Source organism: Dipteris shenzhenensis, chromosome 20 (genome assembly GCF_047967505.1).
Source record: "Dipteris shenzhenensis isolate YYH24624 ecotype China chromosome 20, Dip_SZ_1.0, whole genome shotgun sequence".
NCBI classification, from domain to species: domain Eukaryota; kingdom Viridiplantae; phylum Streptophyta; class Polypodiopsida; order Gleicheniales; family Dipteridaceae; genus Dipteris; species Dipteris shenzhenensis.
In genome coordinates, this window is record NC_141615.1 from 7,027,319 (window position 1) to 7,054,918 (window position 27,600).

General features: G+C 46.8%; 1 protein-coding gene and 1 pseudogene across 1 annotated transcript in view; one reads left to right on the forward strand and one right to left on the reverse strand.

Moving 5' to 3' along the window:
* Positions 1-27,600, reverse strand: part of LOC147889198 (carboxypeptidase) — a 55,409-nt gene that overhangs the window by 3,430 nt on the left and 24,379 nt on the right. The gene's annotated exons all lie outside the window — the stretch shown is intronic.
* On the forward strand, positions 1,199-16,520 carry LOC147889199 (uncharacterized; annotated as a pseudogene).

Consider the following 27,600-nt stretch of genomic DNA (forward strand, 5'->3'; position numbering starts at 1 on the left):
CCCTTGCAACCTAAAAATCACCTCAGATTTTTTCTTGAATGTACATTTTTTCATTTTGAGCTGCAAGGTCTCAATTCGCTAGATGAATTTAGACACCACAGGTCCCATTAGTACGGCCTTTCCTTGATACACCTCTTTTACCCCACCTTGGGATACAATTAATACACTTGTCCCTAGGCACATTTCGCATTTAGGTGCACATAGGCCTTCTGCATTCAATTCATCTAGTCCGTGCCATTCACCCTCACCAACGACCTTGGCATTGAACGTTTTGACCATATGACACAAATACAATGCAAATGCCATATCACGTAAAAGATAATACCGACTGACCCTTACGAGGTCATGCTATCTCTACTTGAGCATAACAAACCACCTAAAAGAAAAAAAGTCATGAATCACCCAAAGGAATTCATTTCAAAAAAGACCTGAGATGGTGGTATTGGACACTATAGTTGCTAGGAACAGGAACGTCAAACCCCCGAGAATGAGAACACCTTCAGGACTAAGGACCGCGAACGTCTACGAAGCATCACATCATCATACACGTCATCATAGTAAGCATATCTTCAGTAAAGCACAGTGGAGCATGCTCTCTATTCTGCCTTTGCTTTTGCTTAATATTAGTTAGCATTGAGAGCTTGCAGCAACGAGTATTGCCCAACCTTTAGCAGTAAACATCAATCTGGGAAAATTCCCTTAAGCACATATTTTGAAGGAAACATCTAGGAAACAGCTAGGGAAACGTGGGATGGGAACGTTCCCTAGCTGGGAGCGTGGAACGTTCCATTTAGTGTGTTTCAGGAACATTTCCAAGTTGGAAACCGCATTCTAATGTTCCACAGGCCTGGAACGGTGTTCTGGTGCTATTATGTTGTACAGAGATAATTATAAGAAGATGCATCGAGCAGGCTAAGAAGAAATATCTCATGCCCAAGAGGACTAGAGGCAATAAGACTACAAATAGAGTCATCAACCATCCAAAATCCAGATGATGACATGTTAGAAGATGCACATACATTCTTGGAGCCCTAGGGACTAGGAGAATTTCTCGAGAAGTTGCAATCTCTCTTACCTAGGCCTTGTTATGTACAAAAATGTTAATCCTCAAATTAGTGGACTTAATCCAGTAGGGTTAAGGGCCCCTAGGATCAAGGAAAGCAGGCTGAAGTGGGGCTAGAAGACTTAGAACAATAGCATGACGCCAATTGGCTATATTAAATCGAGAAGCTTTCTAGAAGAAAGCAGGATGCTCTTCTCTGGCATTCAGTATGTTGACACCACTAATAGGTCTGGTCTGGATCAAGAGCCTAGACTCCTACCGTCTATATGGCGGATCACGAGAGCTATGGGCATTGCCTTGTGGGAGTTTGATTAGAGCCCACGTACTCCAGCCTCAAGGGTGGCTGGGAATGAGTCTCCTGCTTACCTTTATTTTGGTTTTGCTAGTTGTGTTTGGACTGTGTTTAGGGTTAGATCCTAGCGGGGATGCTCCAGTTGCTATCAGAGCTACACAGTTGAGTTACAAGGTATACAGATTCGAATGGTGCTAGGAATGTGCATGTTGCTGAATGTCTTGAGAATTCGAACGAATTGTTTAAGTATGGTGATGGGAACAGTTCGCAGTAGTTATTTTGTGCAAGAAACGTCCAGGGGGTGTGCAATCTGCAAGGGGAGGGGCCTTGTACCTTGATGGGGAATTGAGTAGAGCAGGGATTTATATGTTGAATGTTCAAAACAGAGGGTAGAAGCTTCCTGCAGTGATTTGCTACTCAGGGATTTATACACTGATTGTTCAAAACAGAGGGTAGAAGCTTCGTGCAGTGATTTGCTTAGGCCTTTGGTAGAGGATTTCAGGTGTTTGCATTTAAAAAACAGGGCGCAATTGAATAACTGCTGTAGAAGACTCCATCGCAGTTTAGGATGAGTGGTTGGGACAGTTGATTGAGCATGCCATAGTTGTGCAATCGCTGCTATAGTTATCGTGTAGGAAGTCGGGGTTAGTATTGGGTGTTGGGAGCTTGGACAGGTGGTGCAATTGGAGGCTAAAGGCCTGGTTAGACTGCCCGGTTGTGGTGCATCTAGAAAATGGGAAGCAGCGGATCGCAGCTCTCCCTAGAGGGACGAATGCCTTTTGGCCACACAGGACCAAAGGCCTCAGCTTGTTTCTGTGAGCTTTGGAGAAAAGTTCCCTAGAGGCAAGGGGCTAGGCGAATAGCTATAAAACCCACACCCCTCCTTGTTGTTAGTCTACACAACAGCCCACTCCATTGTTGCAGCAAATTCGACCCGAAAGAAGTTCCTACAGTGAATTATGATCCAAGGAAGGAGATTATCAGGCGGATTCCAAGCGATTTCCAGACTATCAGTTCCTTCCAGCAGCAGCAAATTATGGTGTCGAACAAGTTCTACAAAGCCTTTCTCTTCCTCTCTTTTCTTCGGTAGCTTCCTTTGAACAGCAAATCAGTCCACCTCTCTTTCTCTTTCCCTCACCTACTGGCTGAATTTTATGCTTCCTCATCTCTCTCGTACAATGGCTGAAGAAACATGTGCACATGAGGAGGCCACAAGCAATGTACCTCCCCTTAAAGAGCCTCATGGAGGAGAAGACATGACATAGATTTTGGAGCAAAGAACCTCATGACCAGGGAGCAGCAAACGTACTAAAGGCTGAGCTGACGACACATTTGGACAAGCAGTTGAAGGACTTGAAGGACACATTTACAGCCCAAACTCAACCGTAGCATTGCTACAAGCCACAATTAAGGGCTCGGTAGTGGGGACAAGAGGGATTATTCCAATAGCGCCTTCTTTGTCACCACAATGTGAATATCCTAAGTCAAAGTACAGTTGACCATTTATTTGATCATAATTAAAGAGTTTTATATGTGTTAATTATGGTCAAAGAGTTCTTTTAATGGTCAAAGAATTGACTACGGTCAAAGACACTTGACTCTAGTCAAGAAAACCTGACTTTGGTCGAGGAGACTTGGTTTATTACCAAGAGGGTTAACTACGGTTAACCAGAGAACCACAGAGCTGACTACGGTCAGAGAGTGTTAACTTCGGTCAACGAGACTTGGCATACGCCAAGAGGGTTAACCACGGTTAACCAAGATGTGCCAACTTCGGTTGGAGAGACTTGGCTATAATTAAGGCGCCTCGACCCTTGGTCAAAGCTCCTTAATTATGATCAAGAGCGTTGACTTCGATCAACCAGAGAATAAATATATATTTTTATATTTGTTATGTGTGCACATGTGTTCAGTGGGGACGCCCACCGTGACTAGAACTAGTCCACAATGTGTTGTTTGCATGCAAAGCGCTAACAATTAATGGGTGCCATGGTGGTGCGCTTTAATTAATTGTTGCAGGTACTAAGAAGAGTTATTTTTCCTAAGCGCTACGGGAGCCTAACAAGCATCTAGGAGGTGGTTCGCGTGACCAAGTGCTTCGAAGACTCCACAGTTGCCCATAGTGGCATGTAATAGGACTTAGTCTAGATTTTAGACAAGTGGCATGTTGCCAATTTGAAATGAGCTTGAAGCTCTTGTAATATGGATTCACGTTGGATTTTCATGAATCGGGCAGCTCTACGCTGAACTCTTGTAACAGATTCTCTCTTCAAGAAATAAAATACCTTCGGGGGGGGTCCAGCCCGACATGTTGTCCTGGGCCCTAGCTGTGTGTAGAGAGAGAGATAGAGAGAGAGAGAGAGAGAGAGAGAGAGAGAGCTCTTATGAGTGTTTCTGCAATAAATTATAAGCGTGAGGTTCCACGAGAGAGCTAGCGATTGCATAAAGAAATGAGAGTGTCTCTGCTGTATTTTACGAGGGAGGAGTATTTCATTGGTATCAAAGCAGGATTAAAGGCTTTCTTAAGCCTTTGACGATCCAAGCAGTAGCTTAGGCAAGGAATTAGCATTTCCGATGCGTGATGATGGCGCACGATATATGAGCTTGCGCATAAGATTGGCGTACAGGAATCTTCATAGTCCGTTCTCCTTATGCTAGTCCCTGGGCGATATGCCAGCTGAAGGAAAAAGATAGAGGTTGTGACGATTTAGCAAAAAGCTAACAGGCGATGGGCGCAATCTGAAGCGTATGTACGAGGAGAGGCTTCAGAAGACCTTGGCTGGCTGTCGCTATATGTAAGTGTAAACCAAGGCTAAGCGTATGGTGACCAGAAGAAATATCCGAAGTGGTAAAGCTGGTAAGCTAAAGCGAGGTTCATCGCTTAATTACGAGCGTGGGTTCACGTTGGACGTGCCTTGAGCAGACGACTATTTGATGCCCCGAGCGGAGAGCTAGCAGGCATCCCAGACGACTTTCATGCGGGCATATATGGTGCAGGTCCGTGGCTCAACGGGAGGTTTCTTGTCGGATGTGAAGGCACGATAAGCAAAGCTCTAGAGAATTCCGTCGCCTATGCAGATTTTCCCAGCCAGAAAGTTTGGAACCTTAGGCTCCTGTTGACATGGCATAGGACACGTGGCAGAGGTCTTGCAAGTTGCAAGGTGCTGATGTGGCACACGTGTGTAATCTGACACGTGGCAGGTGACGTGGTAGACACGTGTGGATGCTGACGTGGCAGCCAGCGCCTTGGATGACATGGCAGGACATGTGGCAGCTGACCTGGAGTGCCAGCTAGACAGGTGACTGAGGTGGTAGACCCGAGGTTAAGCTAAGGCAGCGTGCATCACTTGCATACACAGTGTGTGTGTGTGAGAAACTTGTAGATCTCAGACAAGTTGTAAGAAAATGGCCCAATCACCTATCCAGTGGGATTCACAAGATAGGGATGCACATCCAAGACAGAGAAGTGTGCAACAAACTCAGCAAGAATTTGAGCAGATGGTACGCACTCGTATGGCGCACTCGTATGGAAGAGATGGAAAATCTCAAAAGGGATCCAAGGGCTCAGCATTTGTTTCAAGCAGAAGCTATGCCTAATGCAGCATATGACGTGCCAATGCCAGAGGCACACTCTCGTGTACAACCAGAGAAAGAGAGATCTCATAGGGGACGGTCTCATAGCAGAAAGAGATCGAGGCATCATCACCGATCTCCTAGTCCATCACCGTCTACTTCGAGTTCGACTTCTATATCTTCTTCTTTATCTAATAAACCATCAAGGAAAAGAAGGAAACACAAGAAGTCCAGGAAGAGTAAGTCTTCCAGACAGACCAAGGAATTCAAAGAGGGAGGTAAATCTGTCAAGTTTATGACCTACAATGGACAGTATGGTCATACAGACAAAGCATTGCAGTTCACCAGGCAGTTTGATGCTGCATTCGGTACAGAAAAGTTTTCAGAATCCTCCAAGTTAAGAATGGTCAGTTTGCACTTAACAGCGACAACTAGTGCATGGTGGAGTGCATAGACCACAGATGGGTCAGCCCCGAAGAAGTGGAAGGACTTCAAGAAAGCCTTCTACCAGTAGTTTATGCCTAAACAGTTTAGCGATCATGTTCTTCAAGATTGGGATAGTTTGCATATGGATGCAGGAGATACAGTGGATGTGTACAACCAAAAGTTTTGGGATGCTTATTTGCAGGTTGCACCTTTCAAAAAGATCTCCAAAGGAACCCAAATGAGAAAGTACAGAGCAGGTCTCAGTCCAAGAATCCAGGCAGTAGTGAATGCTTTGGGGGCAAAGAACATTCAAGACCTTATGCATTCAGCTTCAGTAGCTAGTCTTGTGCCGTTACAAGATCCATCCACGGTACTATCCTTACATGTAGGACGTGCCGAAAGAAAGAAAACTGATTTTTCAAAATCAGAAAAGAAAGAGTATCCCAAGGCTGAAAAGAAAGGGTTTCAGCCTCAGAAGCCGAGGGGTACTCAGTTTTCAAAGTCATATAAAGGCAAATCTCCATTCACCCTTGAACAGATAGCTGAATTCAGTAGAGATGGGAAATGCTTCAAGTGCGGCAAAGAGGGGCATGTGGCTGCCCAGTGCCCAGAAAAGCCTTCAACTTCGAAGGGAAAAGAGGCAGAGAAGCCACGGGGACCGCAAAAGCCAATGGCAGGAGGAATTCCTGACATATTGGGTCATGTTTCAAACCCAGAAGAACGAGAATTGCTACTATCATGGAGCAAAGTCAGAGACCAGCAAGCGCTAATTTTATTTGATCCAGGGGCTACTGATAATTTCATATCAGAGGACCTAGCCCTGAGGCTGGGAATAAAGACGGAGGAGTTGGGCAGGGCTTTGGATGCCAATCAGATGTTCTGTGGGAATCCTGTGCCAGTCACTCCCTTGATAGGGAAGCTCCGTCTTCATGTACAGAATTATGTGGATCGGGAAGACTTCTTCATTTCTCCACTGAAACATCATGATGTAGTCTTGGGAATGCCTTGGTTTCATCAAAAGGCAGTGAAGTTGACTCTTCCTAAAAGAGTGCTCGAGTTTGTGCATGGGGGGAAAAACCAGCATTTAGTTGTCAGGAATAAAGGGGAGACTATCCCCATTGTATCTGATGTTACATGTGGTAAAGCAATAAAGTCTGCAATTTCCGCGTACATGGTTTTTGTAAAAGAAAAAGAGAATGATATGCATGCTGAAATGAATGATGCAGACAAAGATAAGTTTCAATTTCTTGTAAACTTTAAAGATTTCTTTTCCGATGCTTTGCCAGGGGAGTTACCCGCTGAGAGACCAGAAGATCATCAGATAGAGTTAATGCCTAGTGAGCCACCAAACAGACCACCTTATAGAGTCAGTGCGACTCAGAGACAGGAGATTATGGCTCAGCCCTTTCAGGGTTACCGAAAGAATAAATGAGGTTGCATACGAGTTAGCATTGCCAGAGCATTTCAGCCTACCGCATAACACTGACAGAGCATCAAGTCTCCTTGGTGAAGCAGGCTGCCAATGACTTTTCCCAGACTTCCGTTTATGGAAGAGTCATTGGTTACGCCCCTTCACGAGCAGACATCAGGGACTGGCTGCAGTCCACCCTATACCTTGAGGACAGCCACATTGAGGAGGTCGCACTCATGGGACGTGGTATCTTCTGGCTCAAGCTCTCCTCGGTGCAGGCTGCGAGTGATATGATCAGACGGTCCCCTACCTCTGTGGGTGGGAAGATCATCCTTATGGTCCCATGGTATAGGGGTTTCAGTGTAGCGGACTTCGATGCCCGCTTCCGCATCCCCCGCCATCCAGTTACCCTCATCTTCCCAGGCCTCGCAACAGAGCTTCACCCAATCATCAAGAACTTGGGGGCGCACTTTGGCTGGCTCATGCAGGACACCTTCGTTGATGCGGCGGCAGCCCAAGGGGTGCCACGCGTCAAAGTGGCAGTCCTAGATCCGCAGAGTATCCCCTCGGAATTCGAGATTGAGACGGACACAGGTGTGGTGACGCAGCGCATTATGGTCACTGGTCGCCCAGATCAGTGTCTGAGATGCCACGGCTTCGGGCACCAGGTGCGCTCTTACCCTCACTTCACGAGGACAGAATCTCCAATGGCCCCCAGCCCCCCCCGCCAGGCATCGACAACCCCTCCAGAAGGGGAAGGCTGGACTGAGGTCAAAAGGAAACGGAAAGGAAACAAAACAATAACCAAAAAGCCCCCTCTCCAGCAGGAGAACCCTGAGGTCACCAATCAGCAGCAGCCCGGTAAGGGAAAGGAGAAAGGGAAGGAGAAGGTCAGCCAGCCTCCTCCTCATCCTTCACCCCACCCCCCCCCTCCTCCTCCCCCCTTCTCCTCGGTTCCCCTACCTCCCCCCCCTCCGGAACCCCCCCCCGGCACCTTTGGTTTCAGCCCTCCCCTCTCCCTCGAGCATGATCCCGCGGGGACCCCCCCCTCCTTCTGCGGCCCCAAAGCTATAGACCTCCGCCGCGCCTACCCCCCCTGGCCCGGTGGAGGGGAGAGGCCTTTCCCCGCAGACGGCCAGCACCACCCCAGTTCTTCCGACGACCAGCACCCCGCTTTCTGGTTCTGACTCCTCATCTTCGTCCCCCCACCCAAGGGCAGCTCCTAGAGCTCTACCTTTGGAGTTCTACCGAGCAGGACCTTGGGATTACTTGGATGCAGCTGGTATTGGCTCCTTCCATGCATGCCTAGACATCAGCATCTTCTTCCTCCGAAAGGGAGCGGAGGGTAAGGTGTCCGTCCTCGCCCCCCATGATGGTCCTAGCTATTCCTTCACTATCACTAGTGACGGGAATGAGCAATGGACGAATGAAAATGTTTGGGAGACAATTCGTGATCACTCCCAGGAGCAGGTACAGGACTGGATTGGTAGCAGAGCAGCGGATCTTCTTCAGCAGCAGTGGAAGGAGGGTGGCGTTCGTCTAAGATGGCGTCAGAGCGCCAAACGGTTCCGCCTTTTGGTCATCAACCAGTAAGTGTGGGAAGGTCCTCACAGGGCGCTCCCACACCTACTGGGAATCTTCGATTGGCGGGCAGACGAGGAGCGGAGGTGTCTGTACCTCCATCGACGCTTCTCTAGTTCAGCATGTGTGTGGTTTTGGCACCTTGATTCCAGGATGAGCGCTTTGGGTGGGCTTGAATATTGAGGGATCCCGCATCAGCATCCTCAATATCTATGCCCCAACCGACCTTAGACGGAGAGCCGCTTTCTAGAGCTTTCTGACAGACTTATTGCCAGAGATGGATTCTTGGATTGTAGGAGGGGATTTCAATAACCTTGAGGCTCTAGAGGATCAGCAGGGACGGGGCCCAGAGTTCCTCGGTATAGCTCACGCGGAGCAGGCGGAATGGGACTCTTTCTTGTTCGCTGTGGGAGGTCGGGACAGTTGGAGAGAGCCTTCCTTTTGCAGATGGACAGGGAGCTTGGACTTCTGTTGGGGTTACAGGAGGGAGAGAGGTAGACTTTTGGGGCGGTTGGACCGTTTCTATGTCAATGATTGGGCGATAGGCAGAGGTGGAGAGTCAGGGGTGGTTCGAGTTTGTGCTCTAAGAGGGGAACAACAAAAATGATACCAGAGGTGTCAAGGGGAGAAGAGCCTGTCGTTTGTCAGTCATCCTAGTCCTGGACTCAGCCTCTCATTCCTTACCTCCCCGCTCGTGTCAGATCCAAGACTCCATCTACTCCAGAGCAGCGGTTTGCAGCAAGATAGTGGACCTGTGGGAGCAGGATTGGGACCCCATGGGGGATATGGCAGCTCAGGTAGCTCAGGTTCTCGCCGAGTCTAGCCTCATATGTCAGCAAGAGGCGACTCTCGTCCGACAGCAGTGGTGGGCGAAGGAGAGGGACCTCAGACGAGACCTTGCCTCGATACAGCGCATGCAGCAGTCTTCCCCAGGCTCCGAGGAGCTCAGACGACAGGAGGTTAGAGCCCGAGCCATGTTAGAGGAGATCACCCAGAGACGCTCAGAGTTCTCGTTCCACGCTTCCAAGTCCTTTTGGGCTAGGAAAGGCGACAGGATGTGTAGAGAGTTCTTCAAAACTCATGGCCAGAGGTCAGCAGGGAACAGCTCCGATCTCTTAGGGCGCAGGATGGTAGTGTCAGGACAGATCCAAACGAGGTCAGGGACTTGGCGACAGATTTCTATAGATCCCTGTTTCAGCAGAAGCCCCCAGACCCTCGTGCCCGCCGTTGTAGGAAGGAGGTGTGGAGGTATACGCCGACGCTCATGCAGCCTAGCATGAGTGAGGCCCGTCTCGCCCCGTTCACCGTGTCAGAGATGCAGGATGCTGCGAGCGATATTGATGGGCAGAAATGCCCAGGTGAGGATGGGCTCTCTAGAGCTTTCTTCACCACCTTTTGGGAGCAGATCCACCAGCCCCTGCTCGCAGCCTTCCAGCATATCTTTTCCAGTGGACAGATGCCAGAGAGCCTTGCGACAGGCTTGATTTGCCTCATCCCCAAAGGGGGGGACCGTCAGGAGATATGACAATGGCGCTCCTTCCGACTGCCTATAAAATCCTCGCCAAGATGATCAGCAGCCGCATCCAACCCCTGCTACATGACTTGATCCACGACACCCAGACTGGTTTTGTCCAGAATCGCAGCATTTTGGACAACATCTTCACGTTCTCAGAGGCAACGGAGTGGGCCCAGCATAGTGGCCAGTACCTAGCCATACTCCTTGACTTTGAGAAGGCGTATGACAGGGTAGACTGGTCCTTCTTGGAGGGCACACTTTCTCGGTTCGGTTTCCCGAACGAGTGGATTAGAGGTATTGCTAGCCTCTACAGATCGGCCTCCAGCCGGGTTATCATCAGTGGCAGGATGGGGGAGAGATTCACCCTCGAGCGCTCGGTACGTCAAGGCTGCCCGCTTGCGCCCTACCTCTTCCTCTTTTTTGCGGAGGCCATGACTCACTTCCTACGAGCCCGTACCACTGGTCTTCGAGGGATGCGCCTCCCTATCAGGGACGATCACAACTTCTGGACTCCGAGTATGCAGACGACACGGCCCTGTATGTGTAGGATGATATTGAGTCACTGGAGCGAGTGAGACTGTCTCTAGAGGTTTTCTGCCTAGCCGCTGGGGCGAAAATCAACTGACATAAGTCAGATGGTTTTCTTACGGATCCGGGAGCCAGCTCACAGTGGGGTATTTTCCTGGGGTTTCGCTGGATCCCTAGAGGACAGACGACACGTTACCTGGGATTCCAAGTAGGGCTGGATACCACGCTGGCTCAGCAGTTCCTACCGGTCCTAGCTTCCATACGACGGAAGCTAGCCTTCTAGAGCACGGTCGGCTATCTCTGGCAGGCAGGGCCCTTATGGTCAATCAGGTCCTTTAGCCACTGCTTGGTATGTGGCATCCTGCTGGTGCTTCTCGAGATCCTGCGTAGCCCAGCTAAAGAGACTGGTGCGGAACTTTCTGTGGTCTGGCTCAGACGGTTCCGGCACCACCAGAGCCCGGGTCGCCTGGCAGACGGTCATTCTCCCCCATACAGAGGGCGGTCTTGGCATCATAGATCCAGAACTTCAGAGTCATGCATTACTTGGCAAGTTAGTCATCCGCGGCCTGACCCCAAGAGGGCAGACCTGGAAGCTCTTGCTTCAGCATGGTCTCAGCGCGTGTATCCCCCAGAGAGGGGGTGATTGGCAGCCTTCTATCCGGTGGATTTTCACTTCAGCCCCGCTGACTCAGCCCCGCTCCCCCTTCCTCCGCAGCCTCTTCTTGGTCTGGAGGAAGCTGCGGCACAGCCTCTCCCAGGTTCCCCCCAACTGCCGAGAGGAGATAGACAGACAGCCCCTGATTTGGAGCAACCAGGTGACAGATGATATAGGTTGCCAGCTTGGAGAGAGATCCCATATCCCCTGGGCGCTCTGGGCGCATGGGCCTGCGTGCTCCCTCCGAGTTTGGAGGGATGTCTATAGCCAGTTTGGCCCAGACGAGCTGGCAGCAGCAGTAGGTACGGCACGTGGGATCCAGGCTTGGTGAGCGGAGATTGATGCTGCCATTCCTGCAGGTTGGAGGATTCCCAAGATCACTAGACAGCTCCTCCCAGGAGATGAGAGCTGGCTAGGGCAGTTCACACCCCGCGGCATTCCTTTGGTGGTTGCAGGCCTTTTCTCGGACTCCTCGATGCATTTCTTCTCCGTCGCCGATGGTAGCCGTCTCCAGAGCAGAGAGGCTGTGATCAACCCCCAGCTTCCCTAGCAACGCCTTCGCATCATAGGGCTGCAAGGGAAAGCGTGGCATATGGACCCCCTGGTTGTGCAGGACCAGGGCTGGAGACTCTGGATTTGGGAGGGCCGCTCCTTGACAGAGTTGGAGTGGGACCCAGGGAAGTGGCACTGGCCACCACTGGAGACCTCAGAGAACCCTACCCCCTTCTTCTCATATAGCGCGCGCATCGGTAGGCGTGCTCTTGGGGCTCTCCAGCGCATGCTACCTACCCAGGCACATAGCTAGTATGGCCAAGGGATATCTCTGGTCTTTCTTCGTACATTCTGGAAGACTCTTTGGGCAAGCTAGCGACCGAGGAAGATCTCTTACTTTCTTTGGATGGCGATCCATAAGGGGCTACCAATGGGGAGATGGCTGAGGCAGATGGGGCAGGAGGGGCACTGCCAGATGTGTTTTCAGGAGAAGGAATCCCTGAAGCACTACCTTTGGAGCTGTTCGCATGCTCAGACAGAGTGAAGGGAGTCATGGGGATCTTAGCGAGGGCTGCACCCGAGCTAGGACCGGTCACTTGGGGAGCCGTTTGCTGGTGCAGCACCGAGGTGGGACACCACTTGGCTTACGAGTTCTCTCGGCAGGATCCAGTTTTCTTCATCACGCAGGCCACTTGGGCATGCATGGAAAGCTTCCCCTGGCATCTGACAGAGACAGATGCAGGAGCGATGACTCGGCACCCAGTTTGGGAGATCATAGGGAGTATTGTAGGCTGGCATATCTGGACTTCCAGATGCGCGCAGACCCTAGGAGATCAGGCTTCTTCTGCTACCCAGACCCTAGCAAACATCTAGAGCACGATCATTCACACGCTCAAGGGTTAGTGGGATCAGATTCAGGGGGACTCCCAGGCAGGGAAGGAGAAGAGACGGCGCTTCCTTTGCGACTGGGACCATCAAGAGCTTTTCTTCCAGCACTCTGCTCAGAGTCTTCAGTGGCATTACTTGCCCCCACCGTGGCTGTTTGTCCACACTCAGATCATTATGCCCTGAGAGGCTTGTAATTTTTTATATTTTGTTACCACGGGCTGTATCCGTTTTGTGATTACAGCCCGTTGGCCTTTAGGTCTTCTTGTACTCTCGTTTTCAAGCAATATAACTAGCACTACTTTTTGCGTTTTTAAAAAAAAGCATTGCCAGAGCATTGGAGGATCCACAATGCATTCCATGTGAGTCTTCTAAAGAAATTCCAAGGGCTAGAGCCTACAGAGCCAGTATCAGAGGATCCACCAGAAGTGGATGAGCTAGAGGAGGTCCTTCAACCAGAGCAAATTGTGTACCATACTGTACGCAAAGGCCCTCAGGGCAAGGAGTTTTACAGAAATCTTGTAAAATTCAATAAATATACGGCATTAGATGCCAAGTGGATGGACGAAGACATGTTATCCGATCATCCACAGCTTTTGGATGTTTACAAGGAAGCTTTTCAGTTGAGGTCAACTGGATAGAAGCCGAGGGGATGTCACCACAATGTGAATATCCTAAGTCAAAGTACAATTGACCATTTATTTGATCATAATTAAAGAGTTTTATATGTGTTAATTATGGTCAAAGAGTTCTTTTAATGATCAAAAAATTGACTACGGTCAAAGACACTTGACTCTAGTTAAGAAAACCTGACTTCGGTCGGGGAGACTTGGTTTATTACCAACAGGGTTAACTGCGGTTAACCAGAGAACCACAGAGCTGACTACGGGGGGGTCCAGCCCGACATGTTGTCCTGGGCCCTAGCTGTGTGTAGAGAGAGAGAGAGAGAGAGAGAGAGCTCTTATGAGTGTTTCTGCAGTAAATTATAAGCGAGGTTCCACGAGAGTTGAACCGGTGGCAGGTGCACTTTTCATTTCACCTTTTCCAATTCCTTGAAAATCCGGATAGCACAGGGGATGTTTAAGGGGAAAAGCATTAGATTGGTGGAGGGAATTGAAAGACAAGCCAGTGAATTGGCTGACTTCAAAAAAATGTTTAGAGAAGAGTTCCTTCAACCTGAGGATGAGTTTGATCTCCTCACAAAGTTCACACACTTGAATATGGATAAAATGCCATTCGAGACCTATTTGCAGGGATTCAAGGACCTACAATCCAAGCCTCGTATATGGATCCTACCACCTTGTGTGGGTTTTTCATTAAGGGCTCGACGATGACACATAAACTCCAGGTGAAGAACAATCGCTTAAAAACCTATTGACCATGAGAGGATCCAAAAGGTGTTTGTCACAAGGGCGTGAGTTTAAGCTTGCACGTGGGCCGGCGGACCCTGGAAAATGGAGTGGGCAAGGCCATAGGGTGTGGGTGTTCATAGACTCCCCTAGGATTGGTTCCTTGGGGGTATATTTGGGGTTTGGGCCCAAGAGGGGGCCAAGGACCCTTAAAAATTTAAGCTAGATCATTGGTTTGGTCTTAAAAATGCCCCACTAAAGGGGGAATGGGGTAGCTTGAAACATAAGTGCCACATGGCACCTACTAAATTACCATGGCTACGTGCATGTTGTTGGAAGCACCTAGGACAGGCGTCGATGAGGATCATGATGGGAATTGGACAACAGGGCAGGGGGGACAGACTGACTTCCGTATGGGATTTAGCTGGAGCAGCAATTCCGTTTGGGGGGTCGCAATTTTGCCTTGGTCAAGTCGCGGGCTGGCGCACGAATTCTGCTTGGATGCTCGAGGGCTGGTCGGTATACAACCTGTAGAGGAAGCATGTGGGCTGGTCGTGCACTTGCTTGTAGAGGCTGTAAATCCTTTTGATGTGACTGCCTCTCAATCTAAAGGGTCGAAGAGGCTGAGGATGCAGAGGATGCCGATGCTTTGTTCGAGGTACAATTGACGAGTGCTGTGGGAACACTAATGAAGCTCACTCGGGACCCACAATTTTTTGAGTTTATGCACGCTCCTTTGATGTCTAAGTAGTAAGGAGAGAAAGAGGCATTCTCATGTAGGAGAGCCCAGTGGGGTCCAAAAACAGTTACTTGGTGTGATGCCATTGAATGGACAGCCCTTAGTTATGCCAAATGAACAAGGTGCTCCATTGCAACAGTCCTTTCATGGTCTTGGTATGGATATGCATGGCCAAGGGAATAATTTTCAGAATGCAAATCAGGCGCAGCAAGCTTTCCCCTACCCTCTTTGCATCCAAGGTATTTGGTGGTGGTTCAATGTTCCATGCCATGGCTGGTCAAGCTGGAATGCTTGGAAACCACCCAATGGGTTCTCAGCCTGGTATGCAAGGAATGCAAGGGAATGTGTTTGGGGTATGCACCCCAGAATGCCTAACATTATGTATGGCAATATTGGCATGCAGGTGGCAGTGCAGGACAGGCTGGAGGTAATGCCCCTCCATTTTTGCAGCCACCTCTTTATGACGATCTGACACCCAAAGGGAAGGTAAATGATTACAAGGAAGGTGGGGCAGCAGTGAAATCAATGGGGCTCAAGATAGGCTGAAGGCTCTAACTGTTGTGCAACAGTTTGATGCAGCCTTCTCAGAAGGAAACTTGATTGAGTCCTCTAAAATGCGAAAGGTAAGGGAAATGCTTTACATGGTGGACTAATTTGTTGCTACAGAATAAAGCACCTACCAGTTGGGTTCAATTCAAACATGTATTCTCAATTACTTGGCTGACCACTATGTCTAAGGTGGATGTTATGATAGCATAGCACAAGTTGGATGCAGCCAACTGTCATAACTTGGAAGAGTACAATAAAAACTTTTGGGAAGCCCTATTGCTGGGTTAGCTCTTATCGACATGTGCCTTTGTCATAGCAAATTAGAAAACATTATTGTGGGTTGCCCAACGACATCAGAGACTACTACACAAAAACAAGGGCAACCAACATGTCTCAACTAATTGAAAAACCACAACTGATGCATTGTTGCTTGGAAAGACCAGTGGGTACAAAAGTGTTCAGCCCAATAGCTTTTGTTAGAATTATTCGTATATTCTAGGCAGTGGCCAATGTAATGTAATAAGTAGGTTAGGGGCACTTTTCCCTCTTGAGGTTTTTCCCCCTAACCACAGTCCAATCCCTAACTACGGTTAGTGGATAGGATAAGGGTTTTGTCACTTAGACAAAACCCCACTCTTTCTTATACTTTCTCAACTCTTCTATTCAGACGTTCAGCTCACTCTTGCTCTCACTCTTGCATTCTGCTCCCTTTCTTCTCACATTTGGTATCAAAGCAGGTTCTTCCTGCCCATGCTTCAACTGCTCTCGGTACTGCCCACTGCCCGCAAGCTCGACCTCCAGCTCCTACTCCTGCGCGTCCGTACACTCCTTACAACTATACAGATTTCTGTATGTACTGCAGTGACGCTGTCCGTACATCTGTCGCTCCCGCGTCGTACAGCCAGTCCTTCATGCTACTATTACATACAGTCCGTACGATTGTACGGATCCCGTACGACAGTCCGTGAAGCGCCATTTCGTACAGCTCCCGCATTCCATACAGCTCCAGCATTCAGTACCAGTTCCTGCATTCCGTCCCAACTTCCGCGTTCCGTACAGCTGACAGGGCATTCCGTACAATGTACGTGTGGGCATCCATACAGTTCAGCGTTCCGTACATCTGTGCCATCTGTACAAGCTCGCCGTACATCGTCCATACCTTGTACAAAATTTGTACTGACAGTTCCGTACTACCAATTCCATACAAGTTGAAGGTGTTTATACTTAGAGCAGCTTTTCTTTGCAGGTGAACTTTGGAAGGTGTTTTGGCAGGCATTCTTGCAGATAGCCATTGTTTGGCTCGCATTTCGGGAGCGCATTTGGGACATATTGTTTTATTGCAGGCATTGCTGTCAAGTTGCAGAACCTACTCCAGAAATTTGGGGCTTTTTGGTTCTGCTTGCAATCTTGCAGGCAAAATTTTGGGCTTTTGCAGTTTTTGTAGATAATTGCAAAATTTAGGACTTTTTGCGCCTTGAAGAGAGCTTCGCGCTGATATAAATTTCATTACAATCGGACTACCGAGCAGAAAGTTATGAGCAAAACACTAACAGGGGGTCAACTGTCATGAAAACTACCCTCCACCCAGGCTAATTTCGCATGAGCAGGATGCTTTCTCAAGACTCCACCTTCATCAACGATCCACCCCTCATAGATTTCGCCTAGAAGAGGAGAAACAGATGGACCATGTGTGCACAGTGAGCGGCCGAATAGAAAGAACTTTCAAGGCTTTGAAAGAGAAAAGGGACGAGACACTCAAGAGAGAGAGAACCTGAAGTGACCTTCATTACAAATAGAGTGAGAATCCACTTCAACACTACAAACACAAGGGAGAAGAAGAGGTTTCATACATACAAGAGGGGGCGGAAGCTCCAAGACTACTCATAGAGAGAGAATAAACTAGAGAGAGATGGACTCAAGAGTCTACATAAGAGAATATCTACAAGAGGGAGAGAAGGCTCATGGAAGAGGCTTGGGGAGACTAGAGCTACAGCAACATGAGGCCTAATGGTGAAAGAGATTGATGAACAAGGGAGAGGAGGGCTCCTTTTATAGAGATTTTGTTACCCTCCTTCACCCATTTACAATTGCTGCCTGTAGATTCCTTTCCCCATCAATCACATAAGCACGTATGTCACCATCCATGTTTTTTTTGGCTACTCTTGCCATGTGTCCCATCACAAGATGCTCAAGACTCTTAAAATATTGAGAAAGTCAAGAGTCTCCTCACATGGAGCCCATAGGGACTCTCTCTTTTTCACATGTCCACATCCTCCTTATTCCAAATAGGAGTTCTAGAAGGATTTCTCTTGACTTCACACTCCTCCACATGCCTTCCACACGCTTGGCATGTGGCCTCTCTTATATTATTGGAACACATGGACATGAGCCCACCTCTTTATATGATTCACTCTTCCTATTTTCTAAAAAACTCCATAATATCCCATACACAAATAACTCACCCCATACCTGAAGGAATAGAGAGTATGAGAGCCAGAGAGTGTGAGAGCTAGAGAGAGTGAGAGAGTCAAAAGCTTAGAAGCTATAGTTGCTCAATAGAGTGTGTAAAAGAGTACAACTCAAAGTAGTGTTGATAAGGTTTTGTCATAGTGACAAAACCTTAGTAGTCACTAACCATAGTTAGTGAACTAACTGCAGTTAGGGGAAAAAACCTCTAAAAGAGGGAAAAGTGCCCCTAACTAACTTATTATATTACATTGGTCACTGCTGAATTATAGATATAATTCCAACACCCCCCTGCAGTGCCAATGTCATGTACAAGGCTGATCAATCACCAAAAGGATATAAGTTCAGGGCACTGCGAAATGCCTCGAACTTCTCACGTGGTAGTGCTTTGGTGAAGATATCTGCAACGTTGTCATGTGTGGACACAAAGATCATACTGATCTCTCCTGCATGTAACTTCTCTCTGACGTAATGATAGTGAACCTCAATGTGCTTCGTGCGAGCATGAAACACTGGATTCTTTGCCACTGCAATGGCACTCTGACTATCAGTGAGAATTGGAGAAGGACCCTCCAAAGACAGATAAAGATCAGCAAATAAACGTCTCAGCCAGACACATTCCACTGTTGCTGTGAAAGCTGCCCTGTACTCAGCTTCACATGATGAGGTAGCCACTGTAGATTGTTTCTTGCTTAGCCATGAAATGCAAGATTTTCCCAAAAAGAAACAATTGCCACTAGTGGACTGCCTAGTGTCATAATCACCAGCCCAATCTGAATCACTGTAGGCATGCATCTGCAAGTCACCCCCCCTGGGAAATAGTAAGCCAAAAGACTTGGTGCCTTGCAAATAACGGAAGATGCGCTTAACTGCCTGCCAATGCATAGTTTTAGGGCTGTGCATATACCTGCTCACCTGAGATACTGCAAACTGAATATCAGGCCTAGTATTGCAGAGATATATGAGGCATCCAACAGCTTGACTGTAAAGTGTGGCATCAACTGATTCTCCTGCATCATGCATTGTGAGTTTCAGCCCCGGTTCCATAGGAGTAGATATGGGCTTACACTCTTGCATGTTAAATCTGTCCAAAAGTTTCTGAACATACTTGGACTGAGACATAACAGTGCCACGTCTCTCATGAGAGAACTGGATCCCCAAATAAAAATGAAGCAGCCCCAAATCTGACATATCAAAGTGGGTCTGCAAATCAGTTTTGAAATCTGCAATTTTGTCGTCATTGGACCCTGTGAGCAGTAAGTCATCAACATAAAGAAGGATGACTAATATTTCCCCCCCATCCATCTTGATGTAGAGGGTGCTCTCAGTAGGACTATTGTGCAGTCCCTTGCTGGTCAAAAAGGCATGTATCTTGGCATACCATGCACGAGGGGCCTGTTTCAGCCCATATAAAGCTTTATTAAGCTTGCAGACTTGAAGTGCATTTGCTGTAATTTCAAAACCCGGAGGTGGTTTGACATACACCTCTTCCAGCAAGTCCCCATTTAAGAAGGCTGTTTTGATGTCCAACTGATGAACATTCCACTCAAAATGTGCAGCCATTGCAATTACTGAGCGGATGGTGGTCATCCGGGATGTAGGAGCAAAAGTCTCCTCATAATCTATGCCCTTTTTCTGAGCATAGCCTTTAGCAACCAGCCTGGCTTTATATCTGTCAATGGAGCCATCTGGCTTCCGTTTGACTTTAAATACCCATCGTGTGCCAATAGCATGTTTACCGGGTGGCAAGTCCACAACATCCCAAGTCTGATTTTTGGCAATGGACTGCAACTCATCGTGCATGGCATTCATCCAATGCACATTACCTTGTGCCTCTTCAAATGTGGCAGGCTCCTCTTCATCAAGGAGAGTACCTGCATATGCTGATTCCACTGAATTAGCACCTTCCATGTGCCTTGCTGCACTGCGAGTCCTGCCAGGTAACGGAGCATCAAGTTTACTCTCCCGGAGAGTCTGTAACAGCCAGTTTGGGACTGTTTTTGCTGCATGTATGTCTGCAATTTCTTGCTGTACCACTTGTTCCACTTCCTGTGGAGGAGGCATGACATCCCGTGGCGGAACTGAAGCATGTGAAGGTTGCTGTAAATTCTGATTTGGATCAGAAAAATCAGCAGGGGAACCCAAAGCAATGGGTAGCAACCCTTGAAATACATCTTCTGAAGGTGAAGGCATTTGAAAATCAGCCTGAGTGTAAGCTGAATTTTCAGAAAATATCACATCTCTACTTACAATGATTTTGCGTGAAGCAGGATTGTAGAGACGATACCCCTTGCTTTCTGCACTGTATCCAACAAATATGCATTTGATGGCTTTATCTGACAATTTGTGCCTAAATTCAACTGGCACATGTGCATAGGCAAGGCATCCAAAGACTCGGAAGTGATCCACTGAAGGCTTCCTGTCATTCCACACCTCAAAAGGAGTTTTTGTTTTTAAAGCCTTAGTGGGAGCCCTGTTCAAAATGTAATTGGCACACATCAAACCCTCTAACCAGAATTTATGAGGCATGTGTTTGCTTTTCAGCATACATCTGTCCATCTCCATGAGGGTTCTATTTTTCCTCTCAGCTTTGCCATTTTGCTGAGGGGTCAGCCTGACTGTGAGCTGATGCACAATATCCTTTTGTTTGAGGAAAGCATCAAATTCTGCAGATAGGTATTCCCCACCTCTATCCGTGCGTAATATCTGTATCTTGAGCCCGGTTTCATTTTCAACCATGGCTGAAAAGTGTTTAAACACTGTGAACACTTCAGATTTCTTTTTCAGCCCATAAACCCAAGTAAAATTGGAGTAGTCATCAATAAATGTGACAAAGTAGAGATGACCACCCAATGAAGGAGTCCTCATGGGACCACAGACATCACTGTGTATAAGCTGCAATTTGCGAACAGCTTTAACTGAACCATCCTTCTTGAAGGGAAATCTATGCATTTTACCTAAAATGCACCCTTCACAGGCATGTGGAGGAGGTATCTCAAGAGGGGGCAATGCATCAACCATTGAAAATTTTTGAAGTGTCATCAAGCTGTTGTAATTCATGTGGCCATATCTGGCATGCCATAATTCTGCATTTTGCATGGCAACTGTAGGGGAAGAAATTGCCAAAGCATGAGCTGCTCTTTTCTGAAAAATATCAAGCTGAAAAAGCCCACGCAGCAGGGTACCAGATAACATTAAGGCATAGTTAGCTTCCCTGTCCCGGACAGCACATTTGTCATCCTCAAAGATGACCTGAAATCCATCTCTGTTAAGAGTGGACACTGAAAGGAGATTTTTGGTTATGCCAGGCACATATAAAACATCAGAAAGTCTGAAAATTGAGCCATCAATTGCAGTGAGCTCAACTTCCCCTGTGCCACGTACTGAATATGAGGAGTTATTGGCACAAGTGACTTTCTTACCAACAGGAGGTGGATGCAAGGAAGTAAAAAGAGACTTCCTCGAAGTGATGTGCTTGGATGCACCGCTGTCAAAATACCATATGTTCAGTGTTTCATCAACACTGAAAGCAGATGCATCTGAAGGAGAGTCAAAACTGCAAGTCAAAAATGCATATGTATCATCACTGCATGAAGCTGTACTATCGCGAACATCTGGAACAGCCAACCTAGAATCAGAAATGCAAGATAAAAAGGCATAATCTTGACCAACAAAGTTGGCTGCAGCATCCCCACTGTCAGATGCACAAGGGGCTGAATCTGAAACAGCCATTCCTGAGCTGTTTTTCTTTTCCTTTGCAATCCTTTTCCTGCATTCTGCTATGTGATGGCCTGGCTTTTTGCAGTAGTGACAGAAACCCTTCTTTTTGGGCTTGCTTGCATCACTTTTAGCCTTTTGTGAAGGCTGTCCTGACCCACTGGAAGGCTGATTTGCTGCTGTTTTTGCCTGTCCCTTTGTTTTTGATTTGAATTTTGAGAGCATGGCTTGTTCACCTGCACGTGAAGCCAAATTTTTCCTGGTCTGCTCTTCCTGAAGCAGAAGTCCTATCAGCTCATGAAAAGAAAGAGGATTTGCACCCCCCCTCAATGATAAATTCAGCGAAGTATGAAAGCTGAGATAAGACTCAGGAAGAGAATTCAGAGTGGTTGTAATCATCTCTGAATCAGGAATAATTTCATCTATATTTAACAACTGCTCTCTGAGATCCTGTAGCTTAGTGAGGTGGGCTGACATGGAGTCACCCTCCTCCATATGTGTATTGCTCAACTCTCTTTTTAAAAAAGATACCCTGGCATCATTCCGTGCTGCATACATGCTTTCCAAAATATCCCACGCTGCCCTGGAGGTCTTACACGACCGGATATGCGGAATGATTGATCTTTTCACTGAAAGAGAGATGCAAGACAAGGCTAAGGCATCCCGTGAATCCCATCTCTTTTGTTCAGGAGTATTAACTGTAGCTGCACCAACAACTTGTCCTGCAGCTGCACCTTGTGCACGACCTCTTCCACCTCCTTGGTGAGGAGGGGTAGCAGGTGCAATATCTGCTGGTCGGATTTCATCCCCATTGACATAATCCCATAGATTGCGAGAAATCAGAATATTACGTACCATAAAACTCCATAGGGAGTAGTTGGTACCATCCAATTTGTCTTCCTGAGAAAGACCACCGAACTGAAAATCATTCTGATTTTGATGGGCCATATCTGATAAAGGAATTGAAGCAGATACAAAGCTGAATTCCCTTACTGGGAATAGAATGCACAGCTCCCAAAAACCACACCCAAGCACGGGCTGTATATGCAACTTAGATTTCTGCAGTTGAGCTGTCAAAAATCTGTCCAAGCATAAATCACTCTCCAAAATCTGCCAAAAGTGTTCCAAACACTCCAATAAAGGCAGTATATACTGAATACTCCAAAAAATGCTCTCCAAACACAAAAGCCCCAATTTGTAGCTAAAAATTGCAGCCAGAAAGGGGTAAAAATGTCAAAAGCCCCAAATCTGCAATTTTAATACAAAAGCCCCAAATTTCAGATAAATCTGCAATTTTGCTCTTGTGATAGCTTCAAAATTGCCCAATGATTGCAATGGCTTCAATCTGCAAAATGCCCCAAATGTTCTTGCAGAATACTTAGCCAAACAATGGCTGTCTGCAAACTCAGCCTATCAAAGATCACCTGCCAAGGATCAAGCTGTACGGTACAGCACAGATTGCGATGTACGGTGCAGTTCAAACTGGTACTGCGTTGTACGGCGAAGTACGACTGGTACGGCGCAGTACAATCTGGTACGGAGCAGTACAAACTGGTACGGCGATGTACGGCTGTAGGTACGACGAGGTACGGAAGCTGGGAGCTGTACGGCGTACGGCGAGGTACGGCTGCAGGTACAAAAGCTCGAAGCTGTACGGCGTAAGGCGAGGTACGGATTTGTACGGCAGGCGACAGAATCGTACGGCGATGTGGTACGATGTACGGCGATGTACTTTAGGCGAAATCGTACGGCAGGCGACAGAAGCGTACGGCAGGTTTCAGGCTTCCGTACAGTCGTACGGACTGTACGGGAAAAGTTACGTAGGCTGTAAAAACGAGGCTGAGGGAGCAATGAGGGAGCTATGAGCACCAGGCTCTTTAACCTTGCTCTGATACCAAATGAAGGAATAGAGAGTATGAGAGCCAGAGAGTGTGAGAGCTAGAGAGAGTGAGAGAGTCAAAAGCTTAGAAGCTATAGTTGCTCAATAGAGTGTGTAAAAGAGTACAACTCAAAGTAGTGTTGATAAGGTTTTGTCATAGTGACAAAACCTTAGTAGTCACTAACCATAGTTAGTGAACTAACTGCAGTTAGGGGGAAAAACCTCTAAAAGAGGGAAAAGTGCCCCTAACTAACTTATTATATTACATTGGTCACTGCTGAATTATAGATATAATTCCAACAATACCAAGGTATTTATAATTCATACCTATGGTATTTACAATGAGCCTTTCCACTCATCCTCTCCATCCCATACAATATCATAGAAAATAGAAATAAGTGAGAGCCGCTAGGCTATCACTTGATACTCAAACTCTTATCAAACATAGAGAAAAACAATACCAATGCCAAATTAAAAATATCAATTTTTGGCGTCACATCTTCCCCCCCCCCCCTAGTAGATCCTCTCTAGTACAGAGAGGGTCTGCTGGCCCTCAAGGTGGTCGAGCATAGAAGAATTTAAGGCGATACTTATTGGTGCATCCGGGTATCACCATGCCGTCAACATCCGTAAACTGATTGGTTCCATTGGTGACATTCATAGACATCCTTATGGAGGCGTGGCGAAAAGTATCCTGCATTAAGAATTCTCCTAGCTGTGCTTGCTGAAGCAAAATGACCAGAGCATTCATGACACATTTCTAGGATTCTCCTAGTTTCCATAGGATGGACCACCCGACGGAGCACCTTATCTTTTTCCAATTTATAAAGAATGTTATCAACAATAGTATAGGGACAAGACTTCCTTACCAATCTTTGCTTCTGTTGTGGAGTTAACCCTCGAGAAAACATGCCTTCTTCCACATATTGTTGAACATCTTGCAGTTCTGGCCATCCAGTGTCTACCAAAGAAACCACCCCCCGGTCTTGTACTACAATGGCTTGAGTAGCTAACTCATGTGCCCTTTGATTTTCTTTTCTGTTTATATGAACAAACTTGCAAAAATCAAACTGACTACATAGTGCCATAGCCTTTTGATTAAGCTCCTTCAAATGAGCACTTCTTGTCTTGTAATGCCCTTGCATTTGCTTTATAATAAGCTGAGAATCTCCTCTTACTTCTAATTCTTTAACTTGACTTTGAAGACAACTCTCCAAAACCAAGAATCAAAGCATTATACTCAGCTGCATTGTTAGTTGTGATACCTGGAAGTTCTTGTCCTCTTGCCCATACCTCTTAACCTTCAGGATTCGTCAAGACTATCCCCCCGGCTCCTTGTTGGCATGAAGGATTAAAAGCCCCATCAAAATACAAAACAAAAGCTGTTGGTAGTGTATCCCTGTCATCTTTAATGTTCTCCTTACATTTCTTTTCTTCTCCTAGATCCTCCTGTCCTGTGAGCAGATCTGCTATAGTGGACCTAGTGGTATTTTCACTGACAAAAGAGAAAGAGAACTCTTGAAGCTCTGACAACCATTTTGCAAATCTCCCCCTAGGATTAGGCTTGCGAACTAGATATGCTAATACAGACTGAGAGGTAACGAAGAAAAATGGTCGAGGTAATAAATAGGAGCGAAACTTTTTGACGGAAAACACCAAAGAGAGAGCTTGCAGCTCCATTTCTTTATACCTTGTTTCCACATCTGTAAGCTGTCGGCTGGCATAATAGATGGGTTGCATTCTACCTGCCTCTCCCTTTTGTAGCAATACAGTACCAATTGAATGCAAAGATACACGTGGATTTACATAAAAGTCTTGAGACCAATCAGGGGGCTTCAATATTGAGCCCTTACTCATGGCCTCCTCAAGTTGTTGGAAAGACTCTTGTTGCTCCACACCCCATTGAAAAGAAACTCCTTTTCTTGTCAACAAGTTCATGGGATGTACTATCTCTGTGAAATCATCACAAAAGCGTTGATAATACTTGCTCTTTCCTAGAATTTTGCGAACACCAGTGACACTCTTAGGACTTGGCAATGCCATGATTGCTTGAACCTTGTCAGGATCCATTTGCAGGCCTTCTTCAGACACAATATGCCCCAACAAGACTACTTTTATTTGAGTCAAATGACACTTGTTAGGATTTAGACACCCTTTTGCTTCATCAATCCTAGCTAAGGCCATCTTTAACTTCTCCATGTGATCTATGTGTCAAGAATAAATGCAAAAATCATCCAAAAAGACCCTTATGAACTTTCCCAAGTAAGGCTCCAAGACTTGACTCATGAACCTTTGAAATGTAGCTGGTGCATTGGTCAACCCAAAAGGCATCACTCTGTAAGCAAAAACTCCCCAAGGTGTGACAAATGATGTTTTCTTTTGATCTTCCTCCCGAATACGAACTTGAAAGTACCCAGAATACCCATCACATACAGAATACATCTCATGCCCTGCTACTTGGTCTAGTATTTCATCTTGGAATGACAAAGGAAAATGATCTCTCTTAGTGCATGCATTCAAAGGACGAAAGTTCACACAAACTCGCCACTTATTTCCTTTCTTTGGTGTGACAACTACAGGAGATATCCATTCTGAATCATCAACAGGAAAGATGAATCCCGTCTCAAGTAGTTGTGTTACCTCTTTCTTTAGTTGCCTCAGCTTGGATCACCCCCAATCGCCTTAAGCGTTGCACAAGTGGCTTGCTTTCTAGCTTCAACTCAATCTTGTGCTCCACAAGAGAGACTGGCCGAACCTGTGAATAGCTTGTTGCAAAGAGACATGGAAAATCATCTAGCATATCTAAGTACTGGAGCTTCTCACTACCTGATAGAGAATCACCAAGAAGCTCTTCATTGCGTTGGCGTCGTTTAGTGTGCTCCACCTCCTGCACATGAAGTGCCTCTACAGGATCTTCTTGCACCACCACCTTGTTCCTTCCTGACTCATCCCGATCAGCACCAAGACAAAGACCAAAGGCCACTCCTTCCACCTCACCCTCTGAGCTGGACTCCTCGGAGCTACACCCTGTCTCTTCTTCTTCATCGGTTAAGTCAGAGCTTGAACTCTCTGATGTTGAAGACTCCTCCTTGACAACTTCCTTTTTGCGGCTTCTGATGTTGTAGCGCACCTTCATATCATTTCCCTGTAAAATCAATGTTCCAGTATCCCACTTTTGAACAGCCTTCACCTTGCGTAGCCAAGGCCTTCCCAAAATCAATGGATAGGCATGTGCATCTGGCTTGGTAGGGATCACCTTAAAAGTAGTCGGCACAGAAATTCCACATACATCCACTTCTAGATTCTTCACAACTCCCAAGGTCTTAACCCTAGTGTTGTCAGCCAATTTGATGCGATAAGGAGAGGTAGTACTAGAGTATTTTAAATCAGCATCTATCATGGTCTTCTCACTCATGACATTAATCGATGCACCTCCATCAATGTACACATTAGAAATCACTTGACCATCAATGATCACATCAACCACAGGTACATCATCACCAACATCTATATCTATCTTTTGAACAACAGGAATGGCACTTTTCTTCTTTTTCTTCTTTGACACTCTTGTGCTTGCTAGTTTTTTCCATTCTTTCCGTAGTTTTGGAGACAAAGCAAGTAATTGACCAAAGGTGATATGAGCTTCCTTTTCTTTAAGGTCAGACAACAAGTCATAGCTTCCAATTCCTTGTCCTAAAGGAAAGTCTGACTGGCTAATTCTCCTCCTAGATGCCTTCTTTTTCTTACTACGGTGTTCCTCTTCTTGATGTTCCTCATCTACTTCTTCCTTGCTTTCTTCTTCTTCTTCTGCTTTACCACGCCCCCGTTTAGCCATCATTACCTCTCTTTCCTCATCCCCTGAAGAAGCTTCTAACAAGGATACTTGTTTTTCTTCTTTCTTTCTCAATCTAGGACACTCGGGGCGATAGTGACCTTTTTCATTACATTCATAGCGAGTGACCCCACTCCTATCTCGAGGCCTATCTTCACTCTTTGGTGCTCTAGGTTATCGTGCATTAACCAAATGCAATTTCAAATCAACAAACTCTGCCATCAATTGGGAGATATTATGATCTAACTCAGAGGACTTTGGTACCTGAGGAGTACCCATTACCTCTACCTTAGAAGTTGAAGCTGTTGAAGACACAAAAGAGGATTCGATCTTTAGAGAAGCTTCTTTCTTGGTCGCAATGCGAAGTGCCTCCACATATGTTGTTGGATCTTTACTCATTACTTTTGAGCGAAGACGAGGCTCCAAAGCCATAACAAATTTTCTCATATTTAAGTGTTCCATCCCTGAGAGACTTTGAGGGGCCGATGATGCAGATGCCACATCTCGCAAAGCTGCCCTTTTATCCTTTGTCCATAAAGTTTCATATCGGATTGCCAACGCAGAGACCAACTCACCCTCTCCTTGATAGAACCGGTCCAACTGCAACATCAAAGCATTTGGCGACTCCACTGTTCCAAATCTCTGCT